General features: G+C 37.4%; 2 long non-coding RNA genes across 2 annotated transcripts in view; one reads left to right on the top strand and one right to left on the bottom strand.

Annotated features, from left to right (window-relative positions):
- The window catches only part of LOC138738553 (uncharacterized), a 31388-nt gene extending 17093 nt beyond the window's left edge, over nt 1–14295 (top strand). Inside the window, exons 2-3 of the long non-coding RNA XR_011341597.1 lie at nt 2719–2844; nt 12482–14295. This is a non-coding gene — a long non-coding RNA (uncharacterized lncRNA). The remainder of the gene's footprint in view (nt 1–2718; nt 2845–12481) is intronic.
- LOC138738554 (uncharacterized) lies at nt 11223–17259 on the bottom strand. Its single transcript, XR_011341598.1, has 3 exons — nt 17191–17259; nt 16515–16584; nt 11223–11262 (listed from the first exon to the last, which is right to left on the bottom strand). It is a non-coding gene; the product is annotated as an uncharacterized lncRNA (long non-coding RNA).
- Nucleotides 17260–19440: the final 2181 nt, after the last annotated feature.

Genomic DNA, 19440 nt, shown 5'->3' on the forward strand with positions numbered 1-19440 from the left:
GATGTATGAATCTGGTGCCAGAATTCCACTGGAACTACTGGAATTTGCAAAGGATGGTCCAGTTAAATGCTGAGGCTGGTGGTGTGGAAAATGAGGACCACGGCAACTATTCTTGCTCCATGCAGAGGAGATAGAGTGAAAATAAATATGCAGAACTGTTTACCATGGTAAAAAAGAAGCTATAGGACAGAAAACATTTCAGATACTCCTGCGTGGAAAGTCTCATTGCTGGCACAAATGTAAAGGAGGTGGAAGAAGTGGGGAATATAATGGGGTTCTTGAGGGGGGGGTGTGAGAGGAAGTAAAGCCAAGATAGCCATTGGATACTCTTCACAAAAGCATGTTTATTGCTCATCTATTCTCTGAAATGGAGATGGGTAGATCCTGAAAGAAAAGGGAAGAGTCAGTGATAGACCTTAAGAAAGTGAGAGCAGAGTGGAAATTTTGAGCAAAAGTAATGACATTTAAGCTCTCTATGAATGCAGGAAACAGCACCTATATAGTCATAATGTTCTGGAAAAAAAATTGAAGGACTGGATCTGAGTAGGCTATGTGGAACAGTCCATGCATCAGACAAAAAAAATATGAGTAGTCTGTGTCCATACATGCTTCCTCTGCTACAGTTTTGATCAGGAGAAAGTGAAGAGTTGAAGAAGATGTTCAATATGAGGACAAGGTTAGTCAGATGAATGAATGTGTTGCTAAAGGAGGCCCAGTTTCACCTTTGTTTAAGAAAGGCATTGAGGACCTTTAGATCCTCCTGATGTGGGATTGAGGTGCAGAGAGATTCTGCATCACGGTGAAGATGAATTGCTTGGGAGGTTGAAATTGTAAACTGTCAAAGTGGCAGAGGGCACCCAAAATATCACAGATATAAATGAGGAGAGATTATACCAGGACAGAAAGAATGGTGTCAAGCTAAGAAGAAATAGGTTTGGTGCAAAAACAATAATAATAACAATATGCTGAAATAATGGTTCTGCTTGGATAGTTCTGCTTGTTTATCTTGAGCTTAAGATAAAGGCTGTGTGTGGCTAGGGCACTGTAAGATTGGAAGCAGTAGAGAGGAGAGATCTGAGGAAATGAAGTTCATGATCATGTGGGAGTTAATGGCCTGCACTTTAATGTCCAGAGATCTAAGGATATGTCTGAGAGATATGTTTGGCCTCTGCAAGATAAGAGTTAGGTCTGCCAGAATACAATAACAACACCTGCCTTTGAAAGTTTATTGACAATATCAGGATTTGCTTTAAGAGAGCAGTGTATTGTAGGTTCAGAAGTGGTTGGTAAGAGTGAGTGAAGGGAGTGGCAAAATCAAGTGGGTCAAATGTGGGAAATAGAGATATGTTCAACAGTTCTGCAAACTATGGGGAAGACATAATGAAGGAGGAAGGAACACATCTTTGAGCAAAGTTTCATTATCCATATAGATATGATGGAAATGAGTAACTGGGAGAATGGAATGGAGTCCTTACACTTCTCTCATCTCAGATGGTGCCTGATCTGCTGTTAGAACCATAGAACATTGCAGCACAGAAACAGGCCCTTTGACCAAGGTCTTATACAATTTGTACATAACAACCCACCTCCTATACTCTATACTGATTCATGGCCAATATGCCAAAAGCTCTCTTTACAACCCTATCTACCTGTTACACCACTTTCAGGAAATTATGTGCAGTATCTGTATTCACCAATCCCTCTGTTCTACATTATTCCTCAGTGCCTACCATTATGTCCTTTCTTGGTTTGTCCTTCCAAAATGCAACACCTCACACTTGTCTGCATTAAATTCGATCTTTCATTTATCAGTCTATTTTTTCAGCTGGTCCATCCCATTGCAAGCTTTGAAAGCCCTCCTTGGTGTCCACAACCCCTCCAATCTTAGTGTCATCTGCAAATTTGCCGATCCCATTCTCATCCAGATCATTGATAGAGACGACAAACAACAATGATCCCAGCACCGATCCCTGAGGCGCACCACTAGTCACAGGCCTCCAGTCTGAGAAGCAATCATCCACTAGCAATCTCTGGCTTCTTCCATATAGCCAATGTCGAATCCAGTTTACTACCTTACCATGAAATCTGAGCTTCTTGTCCTTCCTGATTAACCTTCCATGTGGGACCTTGACAAAGGCCTTATAAAATCGATGTCATCAACACCAACAGCCTTTCCTGGTAACCTTGAAAAACTCAGATTTGTTAAACACGACCTACCACACCTAAATCCATGTTAACTATCCCTAACCAGACCTTGGCTATCCAAATTCTTGTACATCTGATCTTGAGAACATCAGAGTTCTTCCAACATTCTGATTTTATGTCTTATATTTTTTTAATGACTAATCTGTAAACTATATTCAATATTGGTTGTGAAAATTATTGTTTTAAGAATGTTACACTGTTATAGATTGTGTAATGTGACTAATTCTTCTCTTGGTTTTTTAAAGGGAGTTCCCAAGAAGAAACCACATAGATTTGTTTAAACTTTTCAATGTCTCCAGTGTAAATGTCTGTACATTCTGCAATGGAGTTTGTTGCAGGTTAATAATCTACCAAGAACACATAGTTTACACATAACATAAAAATTATGCAGCATCAATTACAATAAGTTATACATTTCTCAAGATTTTCTACATGCTCATTTTATTTTTTTTAAAAATGCTGAATACCTTGAATTATCCCCTGATTTGATTGAATTATATATTATATTTCTAGGATGTGGTTGTTGCTGGTGAGGCCAACATTCATCCTCAAACCCTAAGTGCCCTTAAGAAGGCAGTGTGAGGCACTCTCTTGAACCACTGCAGCTTTTCTGGTGAAATTCTTCCATTGTGCTGTCAGGTAGGGAGTTCTAGGATTTACTCCCAATTGTTCTACTTGAAGGACCTGTTGGTGCTCCTGGTGTCCTTGTTTATCTTTGCAGATTTGCTGGTGGGTGGTGGTAGGCTTTAACATAGGAACATAGGAACATAAGAAGTAGGAACAGGAGTTGACCAAAAATGGCCCATCGAGCCTGCTGCGCCATTCAATACGATCATGGCTGATGTAATTTATGACCTAACTCCACCTACCTGCCTTCTCCCCATATGCAGTATTTATTGAGAACGTGCAAAGGTATTTTTGCTGCTCTTAACATTAAAATGGCAGATAGTTATAAAATCTGGTATTATTCATGTGAATATATTTACAGAATTATTCAAAATGATTTAACGGTAATTACAACTTTAGAGTATGAGTTAATCTGAGATAATTATGCTATTTCAGAGATTTGATGGATACAATTTTTTGTTGTACTTTTAATATGTCCTGTGTTCCCAGCTTAGCCTAAAACTTTTGTGTGGAAAAGTACTGAGTAAAGACCTATGCTGGAATAGAAGGGTGAGAGGAAGTCAGAATAAACCACTTCAAATTGTTTCTGATCAACTTACTGCATCAGTTTGTTGCAATAGTATAATTAATTATGCAATTTTAAAAGCTGAGTATGAGAACATGCCCCTAAAAGACATGGGCATTAGAGTGGAAACAAAAAAAAATAGTCTTTGACAGACTAATACTGCGTATTCATTTTAGCAATTCTAACTGTACTTAGTTTGAATTTGCATCAAGCCTCAACAATCTGCTGATAACATAACTATTTAAAAGTGTATTGACATATTGTTATACTCCATCCATAGATGATAAAAGGAACCTTGAACATAGATTACCCTCACAAAGAACAGTTGGCACTTCAACTTCAGGTCTATCTTCCGATTGATCTTTATTGTAATAGTTTGATCACATGGAAATAAGTAACCAGAAACCATACAAAATACAAAAGTAGCCTTTTGAACTCAACAGGTGTATATGATCCATTTCTAATCACTTAAATATTATATACTCATCTATGTCTAGAAATAGGCCCTCAGCATCCACCTGTCAATCTGTTTCAGAACCTTATATTTTAATAAGGTTACCTCTTGTTCTTATAAACTACAGTTTGTGTTGACCCGGCATGCTCAACCTCTGTACAACAACATCCCAGGAACCAATCTAGAGTACCTTCTGGACACTTTCTCCAAAGCATGTATCTCTTTCCTCAAAAATAAGATACTCCAGGTGTATTCTCACCTATATTTTATCAAAATGCAACAATACTTCCCTACTTTTACACTCCATAAACTTTGTACATGTCGAGTACCCTTTATCCAAAATACCTGGGCCGGAAGTGTTCAGATTTTGGATTTTTTTTCGGATTTTGGAATACCATTTAAAAAATACATTAATTCACTGAAACTTAAAGATACATGCATTCACATTACAATACAAATATTTACATATGCACAAATTAACTGAAGTAGACATATATTGAAAAATCTACACTCAATAATGTACTTCTTACATCCGCTACGTCCAATTCTCCAATCAGGATTTCTGAACCCTATTACGTATTACGTATTACCTTATGGGACCACGGATGAAAAATATTTTGGATCTTTGTGGATTATGGGTATTCAGATAAAGGGTACTATACCTGTACAACATTAGCCTTGCTGTACCTGCAAGATAACTAGTGTTTCCTGCAATGGGATCCCCCCAGATTAGATTCAGATTTATTAGATTTATTTATTATTGTTATGTGTACTGAAATACTTGTATCACCACATTTTTGTCATTTTGTTCTGTTTAAATATTTTGCTTTTTTTTCTTCCTTCTAAAGTAAATGATCTTATACTTTACCATATTAAATTCCTTCTGCCATCATCTTGCCCATTTATATCCCTTTGCAGTACCTTTGTGCTTAGTCCACTGCTCTGCTCTCTCAACACCCATGACTGTGCAGCCAGGCATAATTCAAATGCTATCTATAATTTTGCCAACGACACCACAGTTGTCAGCAGAATCAGAGATGGCAATGAGGAAGTGTACAGGGCTGATATAGATCAGCTAGTTGTAGTGTCACAACAACTTGTACTCAATGTTAGTGAAACTAAAGAACTGGGAAAGGGGAAACTGGGAAAACACAAACCAGTCCTCATTGAAGAGACAGCAGTGGAGAGGATAGAGAACTTCAAATTTTTGGGTGTTAAAATCTCTGAAGATCTATCCTAGGGCAATCATGTCAATGCAATCATGAGAAAGGCTCACCAGTGGCTATATTTTGTTAGGAGCTTGATAAGATTTGGTATATCACCAAAGACTTGCAAATTTCTACAGGTGCTTCATGGAAAACATTCTGACTGGTTTCATCACTGTCTGGTATGGAGAAGCCAATGCACAGGACTGGAAAAATCTACAGTAGGTTGTGAATTCAACCAACACCATCATGGGCATTAGTTTACACTCCATTAAGGACATGTATAAGAGATGGTGTCTCAAGAAAGCAGCCTCCAACATTAAGATCCTTTACCACCCTGGTCATATATTTTTCTCACTGCTACCATCAGGAAGGAGGTACAGGAGCCCGAAGAAGAACACTCAAAGTTATAAAAACAGCTTCTTCCCTTCCGCCATCTGATTTCTGAATGAACAATGAACCACAGACACTAACTCACTTTTTTCTCTTGGAGAGCTCGCCATATAACACGATCTTTACAAACCAACAAATCTTGTGACACGTGTTCATGACAATGAACCTGATTTGATTCTTCTTGCAGCTTGCTAATCCACCTATCTTTGGCTACTGCACACTTAGTTCTGTTGTCCACCATCAATATAGGTAGTAGATATTTGAGACCCAACACTGATCCCTGCATCACACTTCTGATTACTCGTCACCTCTGGTGATTGACTGCTAATCTGAAAATGACTTTTATCTGTGAGGCAGCCACATCCCAATGCATACCAACATATTATACCCAACCCCATGCACTTTAATCTCATGAAGTAACACTTTCTTTGGCATCTTATCAAATAATTTTTGGAATCAAAAATACTATATCAAATAGTTCCCTTAATCCAATGGTTTATTAAATTCTCCAAATCTCTTGCAAATTTGTCTAATATTATTTCCCTTCCGTAATGGCGCTATTTGATTATTTAGTTATTTTAAAAAATGCTCTGCTGTTACTTACTCATTGACCTTAAGACATAGAAACAGATTTAGGCCATTTGGTCCATTGAGCTTGTTCTTTCATTCGACTCATAGGTATTTTTCCTTTCTATTCCCATTCCCATCCCTCTCCCTGTGACAGCCCTACTAATCAAGAACCTATCAATCTCAATATACCAATGACTAGCTCTCCACAGCCATCTGTAGTAATGAATGCCACAGATTAACTACCCTCTGGCTTAAGAAATTTCTTCTCATCTCTGTTTAAGAGGACAATACTTCTCCACGTCCACTCTTTCCAGGCTTTTCAATATTCGGTAGATTTCAATGAGATTTCCAATCATCTTTCTAAACTACAGTAAGTACAGACCCAGAGCCATGAAACGCTTTTCATATGTTAATCTTTTAATACAGGATATTTCTCGTAAGCTTCTGGACTCTGTCCAATGCCAGCACATCGTTTCTTAGATATCGTGTCCAAAAATTATCGCAATACTCCAAATATTGTCTTATAAAGCTGGATCATTACATTCTTGCTTTTGTAGTCTAGTCCTCCCTAAATGAATGCTAACATTGCATCTGCCTTCCTTACAACCAACTCTCCCTGTAAGTTATCCCTTAATGAATTCCCAACTCCCTTTGGACTTCTGCTTTCTGAATTCTCTCCTCAATTAGAAAATAGTTTCTGTCTTTATTCCTTCTTCCACAGTGCATGGCCATATGGTTCCCAATGCTGTATTCCACCTGCCACTTTTTTTCCCCTTCTCCCAACCTGTCTACGTCCACCTGCTGATGCCTTGCTTTCTCAACTCTACCTGTCACTCCACCTATCTTTGCAATGTGAAATGCATCAACTGCAAGGTGACATAAATAATACTTAGCCAATAGTAACACAATCTTATGCAGTGACATTGATATTGGCAATGAGGAAGTCCCTTCTCCAAGACACTATTGTGACATGTTTACCATCTGTACGAGATGAGATAACTTCTCCGCATAATCTTTCATCTGCAAAACGGTAGAACTATATTGGATACTGCAAGAAAAATAAACCCCACTCTGATTGCAATGAACAATTGAAATGTCCAGGACTCGCTAGAATTTGTGCTTTGGCTACGTTATTATGATGTCAGAGACATTCAGAAACATTCCCGTCTTTGACAGTTTCTTAAAGCAAGTAAAACTGGGGGGGATGACTATCAGAGTATGATTGAAAATAATGCCCAGCTGAATTTCTCCAGCATTTTGAATGTTTCTCTTGGCTTTACACTGTTTTTGGTTTCATTGAGATGTAATGATGACTTCAGAGATCAAATCAGTACTAGAAGGCTTTATCAAAATGAAGTGTGGACAGGCTGGTTTATTGCTCATTGTGACCAGCCGAATGGAAATACCCTGGAGGCTGATGTTGTAAACCACTAAAGGAAAGAAAGTCTGCACATCCTAATGAGGAGTGATTTGTAGCTGGAACAGGGTAGATTGTTGGAGCTTGTTGGCTGCTCATTGGTAAGATTGAGCACCTCATTATCCAAAATCAGATGTAGGAGAGCAGTTCTTCATTCGCAGGGGAATCATAACCCTACAAGCAAATACTAAACAGGCAATTGAAAGTGACAGTTGCCAAAGTTAAGGTGAGGAGACAAGCAGTAAGAAATCAATCAAAGTTAGTGATTGCATTTTGAAATCTCATGTCCCTACCAACTACATCACTTGTTTCACACTCTTGAAGGCAGTACATTTCCATCACTTGTCTTACAAAAATCTCTTTTCTGTCAGAATTCAGCCCTCACATCATGTGGTTCTCACATACTGATAACTATTCTCCATGGTAAACACATGACCAAAACATTAACTGACGCAGTCTCTGGTATCAGTCATAATAAATTATATAGAATAATCATTTATTTGCCTTTGTTCTGTTATTTTGGGTAAATGCAGGCAAAGATGTTCAGTAATGGAGGGAAAGAAGTTGAATTAGGATTATGTTATTGAAAATATAATTAGATCAGTTGCTCTATGATAACCCAATTAGGAAGGGACTCCTAGATTTCCTCAAACCTTTCTTGTCTTCCTTTTACCTTTCTCCTCCTGCACCCCTACACGGCTGCTGGCATGGATAGACATTATCATTACCAGATTATGGAGCATACAACAAATGACTCATTCTACTGACTACTTAAGGCGCTGAAATAGAAGGTCAGGTGGTGGAAAGATTGCTTTATAATGTCATTCCTACCAGAGACGATGCAGGTGGCAGTATGGTTCTCCTTGTAGGCAAATTCTGTTCTTTCATAGTAAAAACCCCAAGTCAGTTAACAACTAATTCTGGTCTCTCTCCAACCAGAGAGGGGAAGCCCCTGACACAAACTGTCTCTCTTTCCTCCATCTCCCCATCCCAATTCCCTCTCCATTCAGAGAGCTAACCCCTCCTCCCTGTCACCTCAGCTTTTTCCTCTTCTGCCCTTCTACCCATATCCACCTATGACCTGTTGGCTGTTGCCCTGTGCTCCTCCCTCTGCCTCTTCTTCCTTCCTCCCCCCCCAACTTTTTATTCATCTGCCTGTCTGCTTTTTGTTCATATGGTGATGAAGGACTCAGGCCCAAAAATTTGGTTTCATATCTTTCCTACTATTGAATGCTGCATGACCTGCTGAGTTTCTCCAGCATTTTTGAATTTAAAAAACTACAGTCACAGTGTCTGCAGACTTTCTTGTTCAACCCAGTTAAAAGAAAGCTCTTGCCTCGATTAGGCACCTTTCAGTCAGGTTCAGTGGCTTATAAGTGGATAATATAGCTGATCATTGCAAAATTAAATTGTTGCAATTTCTATCGGATATCTGCACTAATCTCTGGGCTTAGGCTAAATGCATGCTCATAGAGCAAAATATGTTGCAGAATATTTCAGGATTCAAATTTAATTATTTCATCATAGTGCATTCATGCATGGAAACATCCACATCCTGAAGAATCTATGTTTTTGCTGCCTGTCGCTGGCCTGTTAATTGAAGGGACGAGTTCTTTTCTCCTGGAGCAGGGTGTGACTATAACTTCTCCAGCTTGGCAGTGTGTTGGAGTTGTTTCAGAGGTTTAAAATTTTAAAAATAATAGACTTGGAAATCTGAAATTAAAACAGAAAATACTAAAACATTTGGATGTCAAGCAGTTTCTGTCAAAAAAAGAGAGAATATTTTTGGTGTTTCTTTAGTTAGAAATGGGAAGGAGGAAAAAATAGATTAGTATCAAGCTGCAGGGAGGACGGGAGAGCATGGATAGGACCAAAGGAATATCTCTGTTAGGATGAGGGCAGAGTTGCCTTTTGAATAAACAATATCATCTGGCTGAAGAGCAATTAGAAAGAGAAAACATGGTTGTTTGTTCATCCCTTAATCCCTCCTTCACACTCTGTTCCTCTTTTTACAGATGTTTCTGAGCCTTTCTAGTTTTCCCTGTTTTGTTTACAGATGTTGCCTGCCCCAGCCTTTAAATATTTATGTATTGAGATTGATTACCACAATGACTTTTACTGCCACAGACAAGGCAGTGCTATTCCTTTCAAAGGTTTGCAGTGGTGGCTGCAGCATATCACGTTGCTGTCAACCTCCTCATAAAAGTGATGTCAGCTCAACCTTTTCTCTTTTTTGAAGGGCGTGTAAACTATAGACCAGAAAATATGATGAATTTTACACACATGATCAATATTTCTGTCTAATCAGCCCTCATACAAATTGTCACCAGGAAGTGATTCACAACTCCTTTAAACAACCGTAAATTTTATGGGAATTGAATGCATGCTGTTATCTGAGCTCTTGGGGTCCAAATTGACACTGGTTTCAGATCTGTGTTGCCCAAGAATCGGCACCCAATCTACTTAGATTACAAACCACTGAGGTATGCACTATTGACCTTGCAAAATGGTGGACAGTTCCAGTTGTGCTTCAGATGAGGGTGCACATATTGTGGAAAAATAAATAACAAATTTTCTCTCCCAAAAACCCTTTCCCCCATCCCCACCAAAGGGCTCAAAGGAGTGTTGCAGAGCGGGATGTCAGGATCGGTACCTGCTAATGTGCAGCACTATACTGAAGGACAGTTTCACCTCAATTATTCCTCCTTTCATGAACTACATAGTTTCCGAGCTGAGTAAATAGAACAATATACTTCTATTTGTCAATCGTGTAGTAATAACAATAGTTGCACATTATTTAGCAATTATTACCTCTTGGATTCTTGACATAATTTATTTATCTGAATTTTAACTTTTCCACTTCCAAATTCATTTTCAATTCCCTTTAATCTTGTTCAGATGTTCCTTATCACTGAGTACTGGATGTACCAGACAATTCTCACTATCATCTTGCGATGTACAAAACAATGCACTTGCAGTAGTTTTTATTTAACGAAATTAATTCCCCTTGATATTTTTTTCTCAATGTATCCATGCTTGTTTCATTGTTCACACACATATTTTGCATTCCCTTCTTGATACTGTGGCATTTCTACACTTTTATCAGTCAGTGCATTATCACACGAGCAAGGGCATCACTCATCCAGAAAATTATATTAAATGAATATCATATGAGTTAAATAAATAATTTTCTGAGATCACATCAGCAGAAATCCTCCTAATTAAAGAGAAGGAACTAAGTATTTAAAAAAAAGTCATTAAAGTGCTGGATGTGTCTTTTCTAGGCAGAGGATTGACTGTCAATGTTAATGACAGTGTAGCAAAACAAATGACAGATTATAACTCCAGCACAACCTTCATCCATTTCATTAGAATGACTAAATATTAACATTATTACAATGAAGAAATAGAAAATTACAAATTTACTCACAATTTCCAAAAATCGCAACAAGAAAAGCAAGAGAATTACGGATGCAATATGTAGATATATGGGGCAATTGGATAAGATGTGAATGTTAAGAAGAAATGAGAGGGGAAACAGTAAAAGAGAGGAAGAAAATACATGGACTACTGCAGAGGAGAGAATATAGCAAAATAAGAAATGAAGGAACACCTTTCCTTTGAGATCAGTTAGTCTATCTGATAAGCCTAAGAAATTTGCGTATTAGTTGTGTCATCAACCTCTTGGATCTATCGTGTGAGGCACTGTATCTCAAAAGTTACATTTGAGGACCTCATTGATTTAAGCTTCACATCTGTAACAAATAAAAAGAGGTACGTACTTACATATTAAGTGACATAGGGATGAACTGCTACATTATAGGTCCTATATCAGAAGAGAGATTGCAGTAAGTATAATGTGAAACAAGAGGATATTAGAATGTGGAAATGAAACTCATGTGTCATGTAGTAAAAGCAGCTAACAGAAGATGGAAGTTTAAAATGGAAACTGAATGACACCTGGTTCTTATCATCGAATTATCCTCTGTTTTGCGATTTAATTTTGCCAAAGAGTACACTAGTTTTTGTTCCCTATCCACAATAAAACAGATGCCTTACTAGCCACAAATGTAAAAAAAACTCTGACATTTTTAATGATTTATGATATGCTGTAATAACTTTTACACTATCATTATCAATAAACAAACTTTATTTGGTTGCAGTTTATCTTTATTTCACCTTTGTGATGGTGTGATGTTGGAGTATAGGATGGAGATGTAGAGGACCCTTGATTCCCAAGACTTGGCTGAGGTTGGTCAGGGCAACCGGATCCTGTTAAATGACAACCTATTTACTTCCATCACATCATTGGAAAAATCTCCCATAAGCTTCAAGCTCAACAATTTAAATCCAGCATGACATGGAAATGAAATCACAGATATAAAGTGAACCCATTAATTGAGTGATAAATATTAAGTGTTAAAAATACATTATTAAAAAGGAGAATAGTGCTTTTAGAAGCAAAGAACAAATCCTGGAGTTTCACAAAGTGATAGGTAAATGTTATTATAAATATAAAATATAATAAATAGAACAGTAGGAACAAAATAGATAATTTAGGAAAAAATTTATAGATCAGATAGAATCTGTGGAGAGAGAAAGAAAGAGTTGATTGTTTCACAGAAGAACATGTTTTGGCCTATTATTCTTGTATCATCAGTTTGAAAGGATAATCCTATTTGTTCACTCTTGCTCTTTTTTGAACATTTTATTTTATTTTTCCAAAAATAATACAGTGACATTTTAAATATACAATGTATTAAACCTTTTCTCACAAACACAACCAACAAAAACAAAATGGTCCTTCCCTCCCTCCTCCCCTTCCATAAGGACAGATCCATTCACTGTCAGAGCTTACATATAAATATCTAGAGAACAGTTGGGGAAACTACATTTATATATATATAATAGTTTCTTTTATACCCTTTTTTGTTCCTTTTTATTATTGTATCTGGGCCCCTGTATGGTCCAGGTATGGCTGCCAGACCTTTACAAAAGTGTCATATTTATTCTTTTAAGTTATATGTGATTTTTTTTTTCCATAGGTATACAGCTGTTCATTTCCACAGTCCATCGTGTTATGAGCAGAGGGGAGTTGGACTTCAAAGTGAACGCGATACATTTTTTCACTATCGCCAGTGATACTTTTATAAATGAGATTTGATATTTGGTCAATTTGTCACTTATTTCCATGAAATTAGCTAATAGATGTAGCTCCAGGTAGCCCATGAAGGCCACTCTTGTTATCCTGGTTAATTTTTCCGCAAATTCTTGCCAAAATAGCCTCACTTTCATGCACAACCACGTGACATGTAGAAAAGATTCTGACTCAGCCACACATCTGAAACACATCTCTGAAATTTCGGCTTTTGATCAGTGTAACTATGTGGTAAGATATAATTGGTGTAAAAACTTATACTGAACCAGTCCATATCTTGCATTTATAATTGATGTCATGCTGTCCTGCTTCTTTCTGAAATCACCACCCCCAAGTCTGACTCCCATCTTTCTCTTGACCTCTGCAACCTTGGTTATGCACATTTTTGTTATAAATTTGGGTATATTCTCCATCCAGACCATTCATTCAGTCTCAGTAATTTCAGGTGGGGTCAACTTTGATCCCCATCCTTCCCTTAAAAAACAGAAAAAAGTCCCATTGGCCACTCCGTATTTGTGTTTTAATTGTTCAAAGGACATAAAGGTTCTTTCCATATAACAGTCCTTAATATTACCTTATATCTTTGTCATACCACAAATTTAATATTCTATTGCCCATGTTCATAGTAACACATTTTTACACAATGGTGCTTTTATTGATATCCCTTCTTTTTTGTCCTATACATTAATTAATTTCTTGCTACGTTCTAATCATATGTATTAGAATGGGATTATCCATCTTTTTCTTTAGTGATTTGATACTCCATTTATAGATAAAGTCCTTTGCTTCCTCTTCCTCCATGAGTTCATTCCCATTTGAACCCAGACAGGGGGTTGTCTTCAGTGAAGAAGGCTGTGAGAAATCTAGCCTGTGCAGCTAGGTAATATTTTTTGAAATCTGGAAGTCTAAGTCCTCCCAGTCCGTAGTCCCATGTCAGTTTTTCCAATGTAATTCTTGGTACTTTATTATTTCATTGGAACTATATAATATGGTTGTTTATTAGCTTAAAAAAGTTTTTAGGTTAGAATAGACAGTAATTGAAAAAGATACTGCAGTCTTGGCATCACTTACATTTTGACAAAGTTAACCCTTCCCACCAAAGTAATCGGTAAGTCTCTCCATTTCTGTGGGTCTCTTTCTATCTTCCCAAGAAGAGGGACATAATTTAGTTTGTACAGATTTTGCAAGTTATTGTCAGTTGCTATTCCAAGATATCTTATTCTATCTGTGTTCCATTTAAATTTACTTCCTTTATGGTGTCTTTCATATTCAAAATTTGTTAATGGCATTATCTCACTTTTATCCATATTTATTTTGTAGCCTGATATTCTTCCATATTTTTCTAGTGTTATTTGTAATTTTTCCAAAATAATTTAGCCGGTTTTAATATGTACAATCGCACATCATCAATGAATAGACTGATTTTGTATTCTTGCCTGACTTTGAAGCCCTTTATATCTGGTTCTCTTATTAACTCTGCCAGCAGTTCAATCACTAAAATAAAAAGTGCTGGGGACAGGGGGCATCTCTGTCTACTCAATTTACTCAAGAGGAACACTGCTGACATCTGAATATTTGTAATTATTTTAGCTTGTGGTTTTTGGTATAAAGTTTTAATCCAATTTATAAATGTTCTGCCTTAACCAAATTTTGCCAGTATTTTAAATAAAAAGGGCCAAATGGTCAAATGCTTTTTTCGTATCTGTGGACACTGTAATACTTGTATTTTGTTCAGATTTAGCCATGTGTATTATATTAAATAATCTTTCTGGACTATTTGAGGAAAGGCTTCCTTTAACAAATCTTGCTTGGTCCATATGTATCAGTTTTGACAAGTATTATCCTAACCTATTTCATTAGTATCTTATAATCAACATTTAACAGGGATATTAGTCTGTATGACAAAGTTTTTTGTGGGTTGCTATACTTTTTTGGTAACACTGTAATAATCATGGGTGAGAATGACTCTGGGCGGATCTGTGTTTCCACAGCTTGGTCCAGGACATCCATTAAAAGGGGCATTATTAATTATTTGAATTGTCTATAAAACTCAGGTGGAAATCCATCTTCTCCCAGTGATTTACTAGCCCGTAGGGTGCCTAGGGCCTTTCGATTTCTTCCCTTGTGAAAGGAGTATCTAATTCTATCCTTTCTCTTTCTTTCAGACTTGGTCGTTTGACATTCAGCAAAAATTCTTCCATTTCGTTCTCATCTCTTATAATTGTGATATGTATAGTTTTGTGTAATATTGTTTAAAAGTGTCATTAATTTATTTTTGCTTATATACGAGAAAGTTTGTTTCTGTTTCTATAGCATTTATCATTCTTGATGACTCCTCTGTTTTAATCTGCCAAGCTAAAACTTTGTGCGCCTGTTGACCCAACTCATAGTATTGCTGTTTAGTTTTTAATATAGGCTTTTCTGTCCTATATATTTCTGTTGTATTATATCTTAGGTTTTTATTCTCCAGTAATCTATATTCTTCTTGTAGTCCTGTTTTTTTTCCTCTAATTCTTTGATATCCTTCTCCAAACTGTTTACTTCTGCCCTCTTAAGATTCTTCATAAAGAATATAATCTGTCCCCTTAAATATCATTTAAGCATATCCCATATACTAGTAAGATGGAAGATTTGTTTCACAAAATATTTCTATCTGTCTCTTTATAAATTCACAGAGGTCTGTTCTTTTAAGCAATATAATATTGAGACCCCATCTGTATAAATTCTCTTGCCTTTCCATTATTGCTATAGTTAATGGAGAATGATCTGATAGAAGCCTCACTAGATATTCTGTTTTTCTCATTCTACTTTTTAACTGGGCAGACATTAAAAATAAGTCAATCCTTGTATGTGAGTCATGCACCCTCGATTAAAGAGAGTAGTCTCTCTCTCTGTGGGATTTAATTGCCTCCATACATCAATAAGATTTAGATCTTTCATATATGAAATTGTGTTTTTTTGCTGTATTACCCTTGACAACGAGATAGACAACAGACTCGCCAAGGCAAATAGGGCCTTTGGAAGACTACACAAAAGAGTGGAAAAACAACCAACTGAAAAACCTCACAAAGATAAGCGTATACAGAGCCGTTGTCATACCCACACTCCTGTTCGGCTCCGAATCATGGGTCCTCTACCGGCATCATCTACGGCTCCTAGAACGCTTCCACCAGTGTTGTCTCTGTTCCATCCTCAACATTCATTGGAGCGACTTCATCACCAACATTGAAGTACTCGAGATGGCAGAGGCCAACAGCATCGAATCCATGCTGCTGAAGATCCAACTGCGCTGGGTAGGTCACGTCTCCAGAATGGAGGACCATCGCCTTCCCAAGATCGTGTTATATGGCGAGCTCTCCACTGGCCACCGAGACAGAGGTGCACCAAAGAAGAGGTACAAGGACTGCTTAAAGAAATCTCTTGGTGCCTGCCACATTGACCACCGCCAGTGGGCTGATATCGCCTCCAACCGTGCATCTTGGTGCATCACAGTTCGGCGGGCAACAACCTCCTTTGAAGAAGACCGCAGAGCCTACCTCACTGACAAAAGGCAAAGGAGGAAAAACCCAACACCCAACCCCAACCAACCAATTTTCCCTTGCAACAGCTGCAACCGTGTCTGCCTGTCCCACATCGGACTTGTCAGCCACAAACGAGCCTGCAGCTGACGTAGACATTATCCCTCCATAAATCTTCGTCCGTGAAGCCAAACCAAAGAAAAGCCCTCGTTATTGTTCTTGCCGACTTATCTAGTATTGGTCCAATCAGAAAGTAAAGTCTTCTCCAACTAATATATTTTGTCTTCCCTCTGTTGTTTTTAAGAAGATGTCCTTCATAAAGGCTTCATCATCATAATTTGGGGCATAAATATTCATAAATGTCCATGCTTCTCATAAATTTTACAGCGTGCCATTACATACCTATCGGCTTGTCAATCGAGGTGTCTTCTATTAACACTGGAGAATTAATTAGAATCGCCACTCTTCTTGCCTTTGAACCAAAGGAAGACAATATTAATTGTCCAACCCATCATCTTTTTAATTTATCATGTTCGAATTTGGTATGATATGTTTCTTGCAAAAAGATTATATCCACTTTTAATATATTTAAGTTTGTCACCCCCCCATTTATCCCATTAATATTAAGATTAATGAACTTTAGTGTTTTATCCATACCATTTTCACACAAATATTGTATAACAATAATATCTTTCCAATTTTCTAAATACTGTCATAACATTTCCCTATTAAAAGACATTTCCAACACATACATTTCCCCTTTAAGAAACACACACATATCCCTAGCTCTGATGGTGACATTAACAATAGTACCCGGAAGCCCATGAAAACAGCCTGTGGGTTCTTCTTCTGAAGAAGAAACCTCCCTTTGGCACCATCTTTTAAAATCGCTCCTATCCTGGTGCCATCTTCCCCCCAAGTTGGAGTTCCAACCTTGCTGTTTTCCTCACCACCTTTCTATCTTTTCAGAGCTCTTCGTATAAACCAATATTTTTCTTTTAACACTGAAAACAAGACGGCTTAGTACTATTAGTATAAATAAAAAGTTGTCTTTCAGTTAGTCCAGTTTATAACTTACTTTAAAATTCTTCCACTTCTTTATTCTTGAAAATTCGTCGATTATTTTCTGAGACATCTACCCTCAGTGTTGCTGGATAAATAATTGAATATTGAAAGTTTTTAGATTGCAGTTGACTCTTTACCTCATCAAATTCCTTTCTTTGTTTGACCAAGGCAGGGCTGAAGTCCTAGAAAAACATTACTTTTGCATTGTCCACCACTAATGGGCCTTTATTATTTTTTGAATATTCATATGCTGCTCCCAAGGCCACATCTCTTTCCTGGTTACTTAAAATTCTTACCATGACTGGTCGTGGTCGCTGTTCACTGGTTCTTCTAGGTCTGAAGGTCCAGTGAGCCCTTTCAATTTGCAGCTTTGCATTTAATATATTTTGCCCCAGCATTTGTGGGATCCATGTTTCAAAGAAACTCACTACATCTTTTCCCTATATTCCTTTTCTCATCCAATGATTACATTATTATGTCTGCTAAAATTTTCTATATGGTTGATCTTGTCCATCAGTCCTTTCTTTTCTGTGTTCCATGTTTTTGCTCTTTTTTTCCAGTGCCTTCAACCTGTCTTTTGTTTTGTCCAGCTCAGCCTCTGAATGAGTCATTTGTTCACTTAAGTCTTCCACAAACTCTTTAATTTCCACTACCTTGTCTGATATATCTCTCATCACTGATTTCATACTTGTAAAATGACTGTATAAAGTTTCCAACATGTTCAGGATGGAGGCTATATCTTGGGCTGACTCCTCAGCTCTGCTGGCTTCAGCCAGTCCCAGGGACCCTGATGAGTCACTCCTCACCAGGCTTCCCCTCAATGTTCCTGGCTGAGCTGTCACTTCTTCAGTTTTTGTTCTCGGTTGCTTCAGTCATTTAGTACTTGTTTTTATCTATTTTTGACATAAAATTTTACCTTTTGAGCTTTTAAACCATCTTTTTAATACATTTTGTGAAGAGCTCTTTCAAAACACTTCTGTTCAGCTCATTAGCATGGCCACATGCTTTTACTTGATAATCTAGTAAATGTTCTTTATAATAATAGCTATGAGAATTTATGAAAAGTTTTTCAGTAATAATTCACCTGGAGTTAATGTGATGAATTTACGTACAATTTTATATAATCTGTGTTTTACAGGATGCAGTTTAGTTGCATGAAAAGAAAACAGGTCCATTTACTTCGGCTCCATTTATCTTTGTAGTCATAGAATTCAAGATTAGAAATCACATTCACTGCTTAAGATATCACATAAGCAAAACCTCAGAATATAATAGTGTACACTTTATGACATTATGCAGCATTACTTCGAATATAAACATGAGAAAATGTTGTTCAACCCAATTGATCCATGCTAATTTTTATGTTCCATTCAAACCCCTCACACCCCTTCACTTCTGATTCTATCAGCTTTATCCTCCATTTCCTTTTCTCCTGGTACATTTATCCTATTTTTCCCTATACCATTCAAAACTTGACTTGACTCAATAATCCTGTGTATTTATAAGTCAATTTCTCATCGGATAATTGTTTTCAAATCCTTGTTTTGCTCCTCCATAACCAACTCAAAGGGGCCTAAATTTGCTCCTCCCTCACTCCATCCAATATGTTGTCTTTCACTTCAGCCCCATTATTTCCTTTTCGTTTTTAATCAGATTTCAGCACTTTTGCCACTACTTATCAGAATCAGGTTTCATTGTCATGGAATTTGATGTTTTGTAGCAGCGGTATGGTGCAGAACAAGGTGCAAAAATTATTATAAAATTACAATTATGTAAATACAAGATTTAAGAAAATAAATGTAGTGCAAAAAAAAAATCACCCCAGTAGCAGTCTCCAGCCCCACCCTGTACAACCTGTACAATCCATCTTCAACATGACTCCCTTTTCCTTGCCTTTCTCTCCCTTTGTCTAGCACCTGCCAATCCACTGCTCCTGCCTACCCATCCCCTACCCCTTCCTGTAACACCAATCCCCTTCTGGTTTGGTCCAACCCCTTCTAGCCTCTCCTGGTTTTACTGCCGTCTCCTTTCTGCATTCTCAGTCTTGCTGAAAAGTTCCAACCCAAAACGTTGACCATTATTTTTCTCCTACTGGTGTTGTTCCTTAGCAGACTGTTTCTTGCTCCAGTTTACAGCATAAGTCATCTCTTGTGTCTCTAGTAAGGAGTTCACCTTTTATTGGTGTGTCAAATAGATGCCAAATATGAAGTGAGCACCCAGTCATGCTGCAAAAAAGTAACAAACTCGAATAAAAGATCTGGTT

This window comes from Narcine bancroftii, chromosome 7, assembly GCF_036971445.1.
Source record: "Narcine bancroftii isolate sNarBan1 chromosome 7, sNarBan1.hap1, whole genome shotgun sequence".
In the NCBI taxonomy this organism is placed as follows: domain Eukaryota; kingdom Metazoa; phylum Chordata; class Chondrichthyes; order Torpediniformes; family Narcinidae; genus Narcine; species Narcine bancroftii.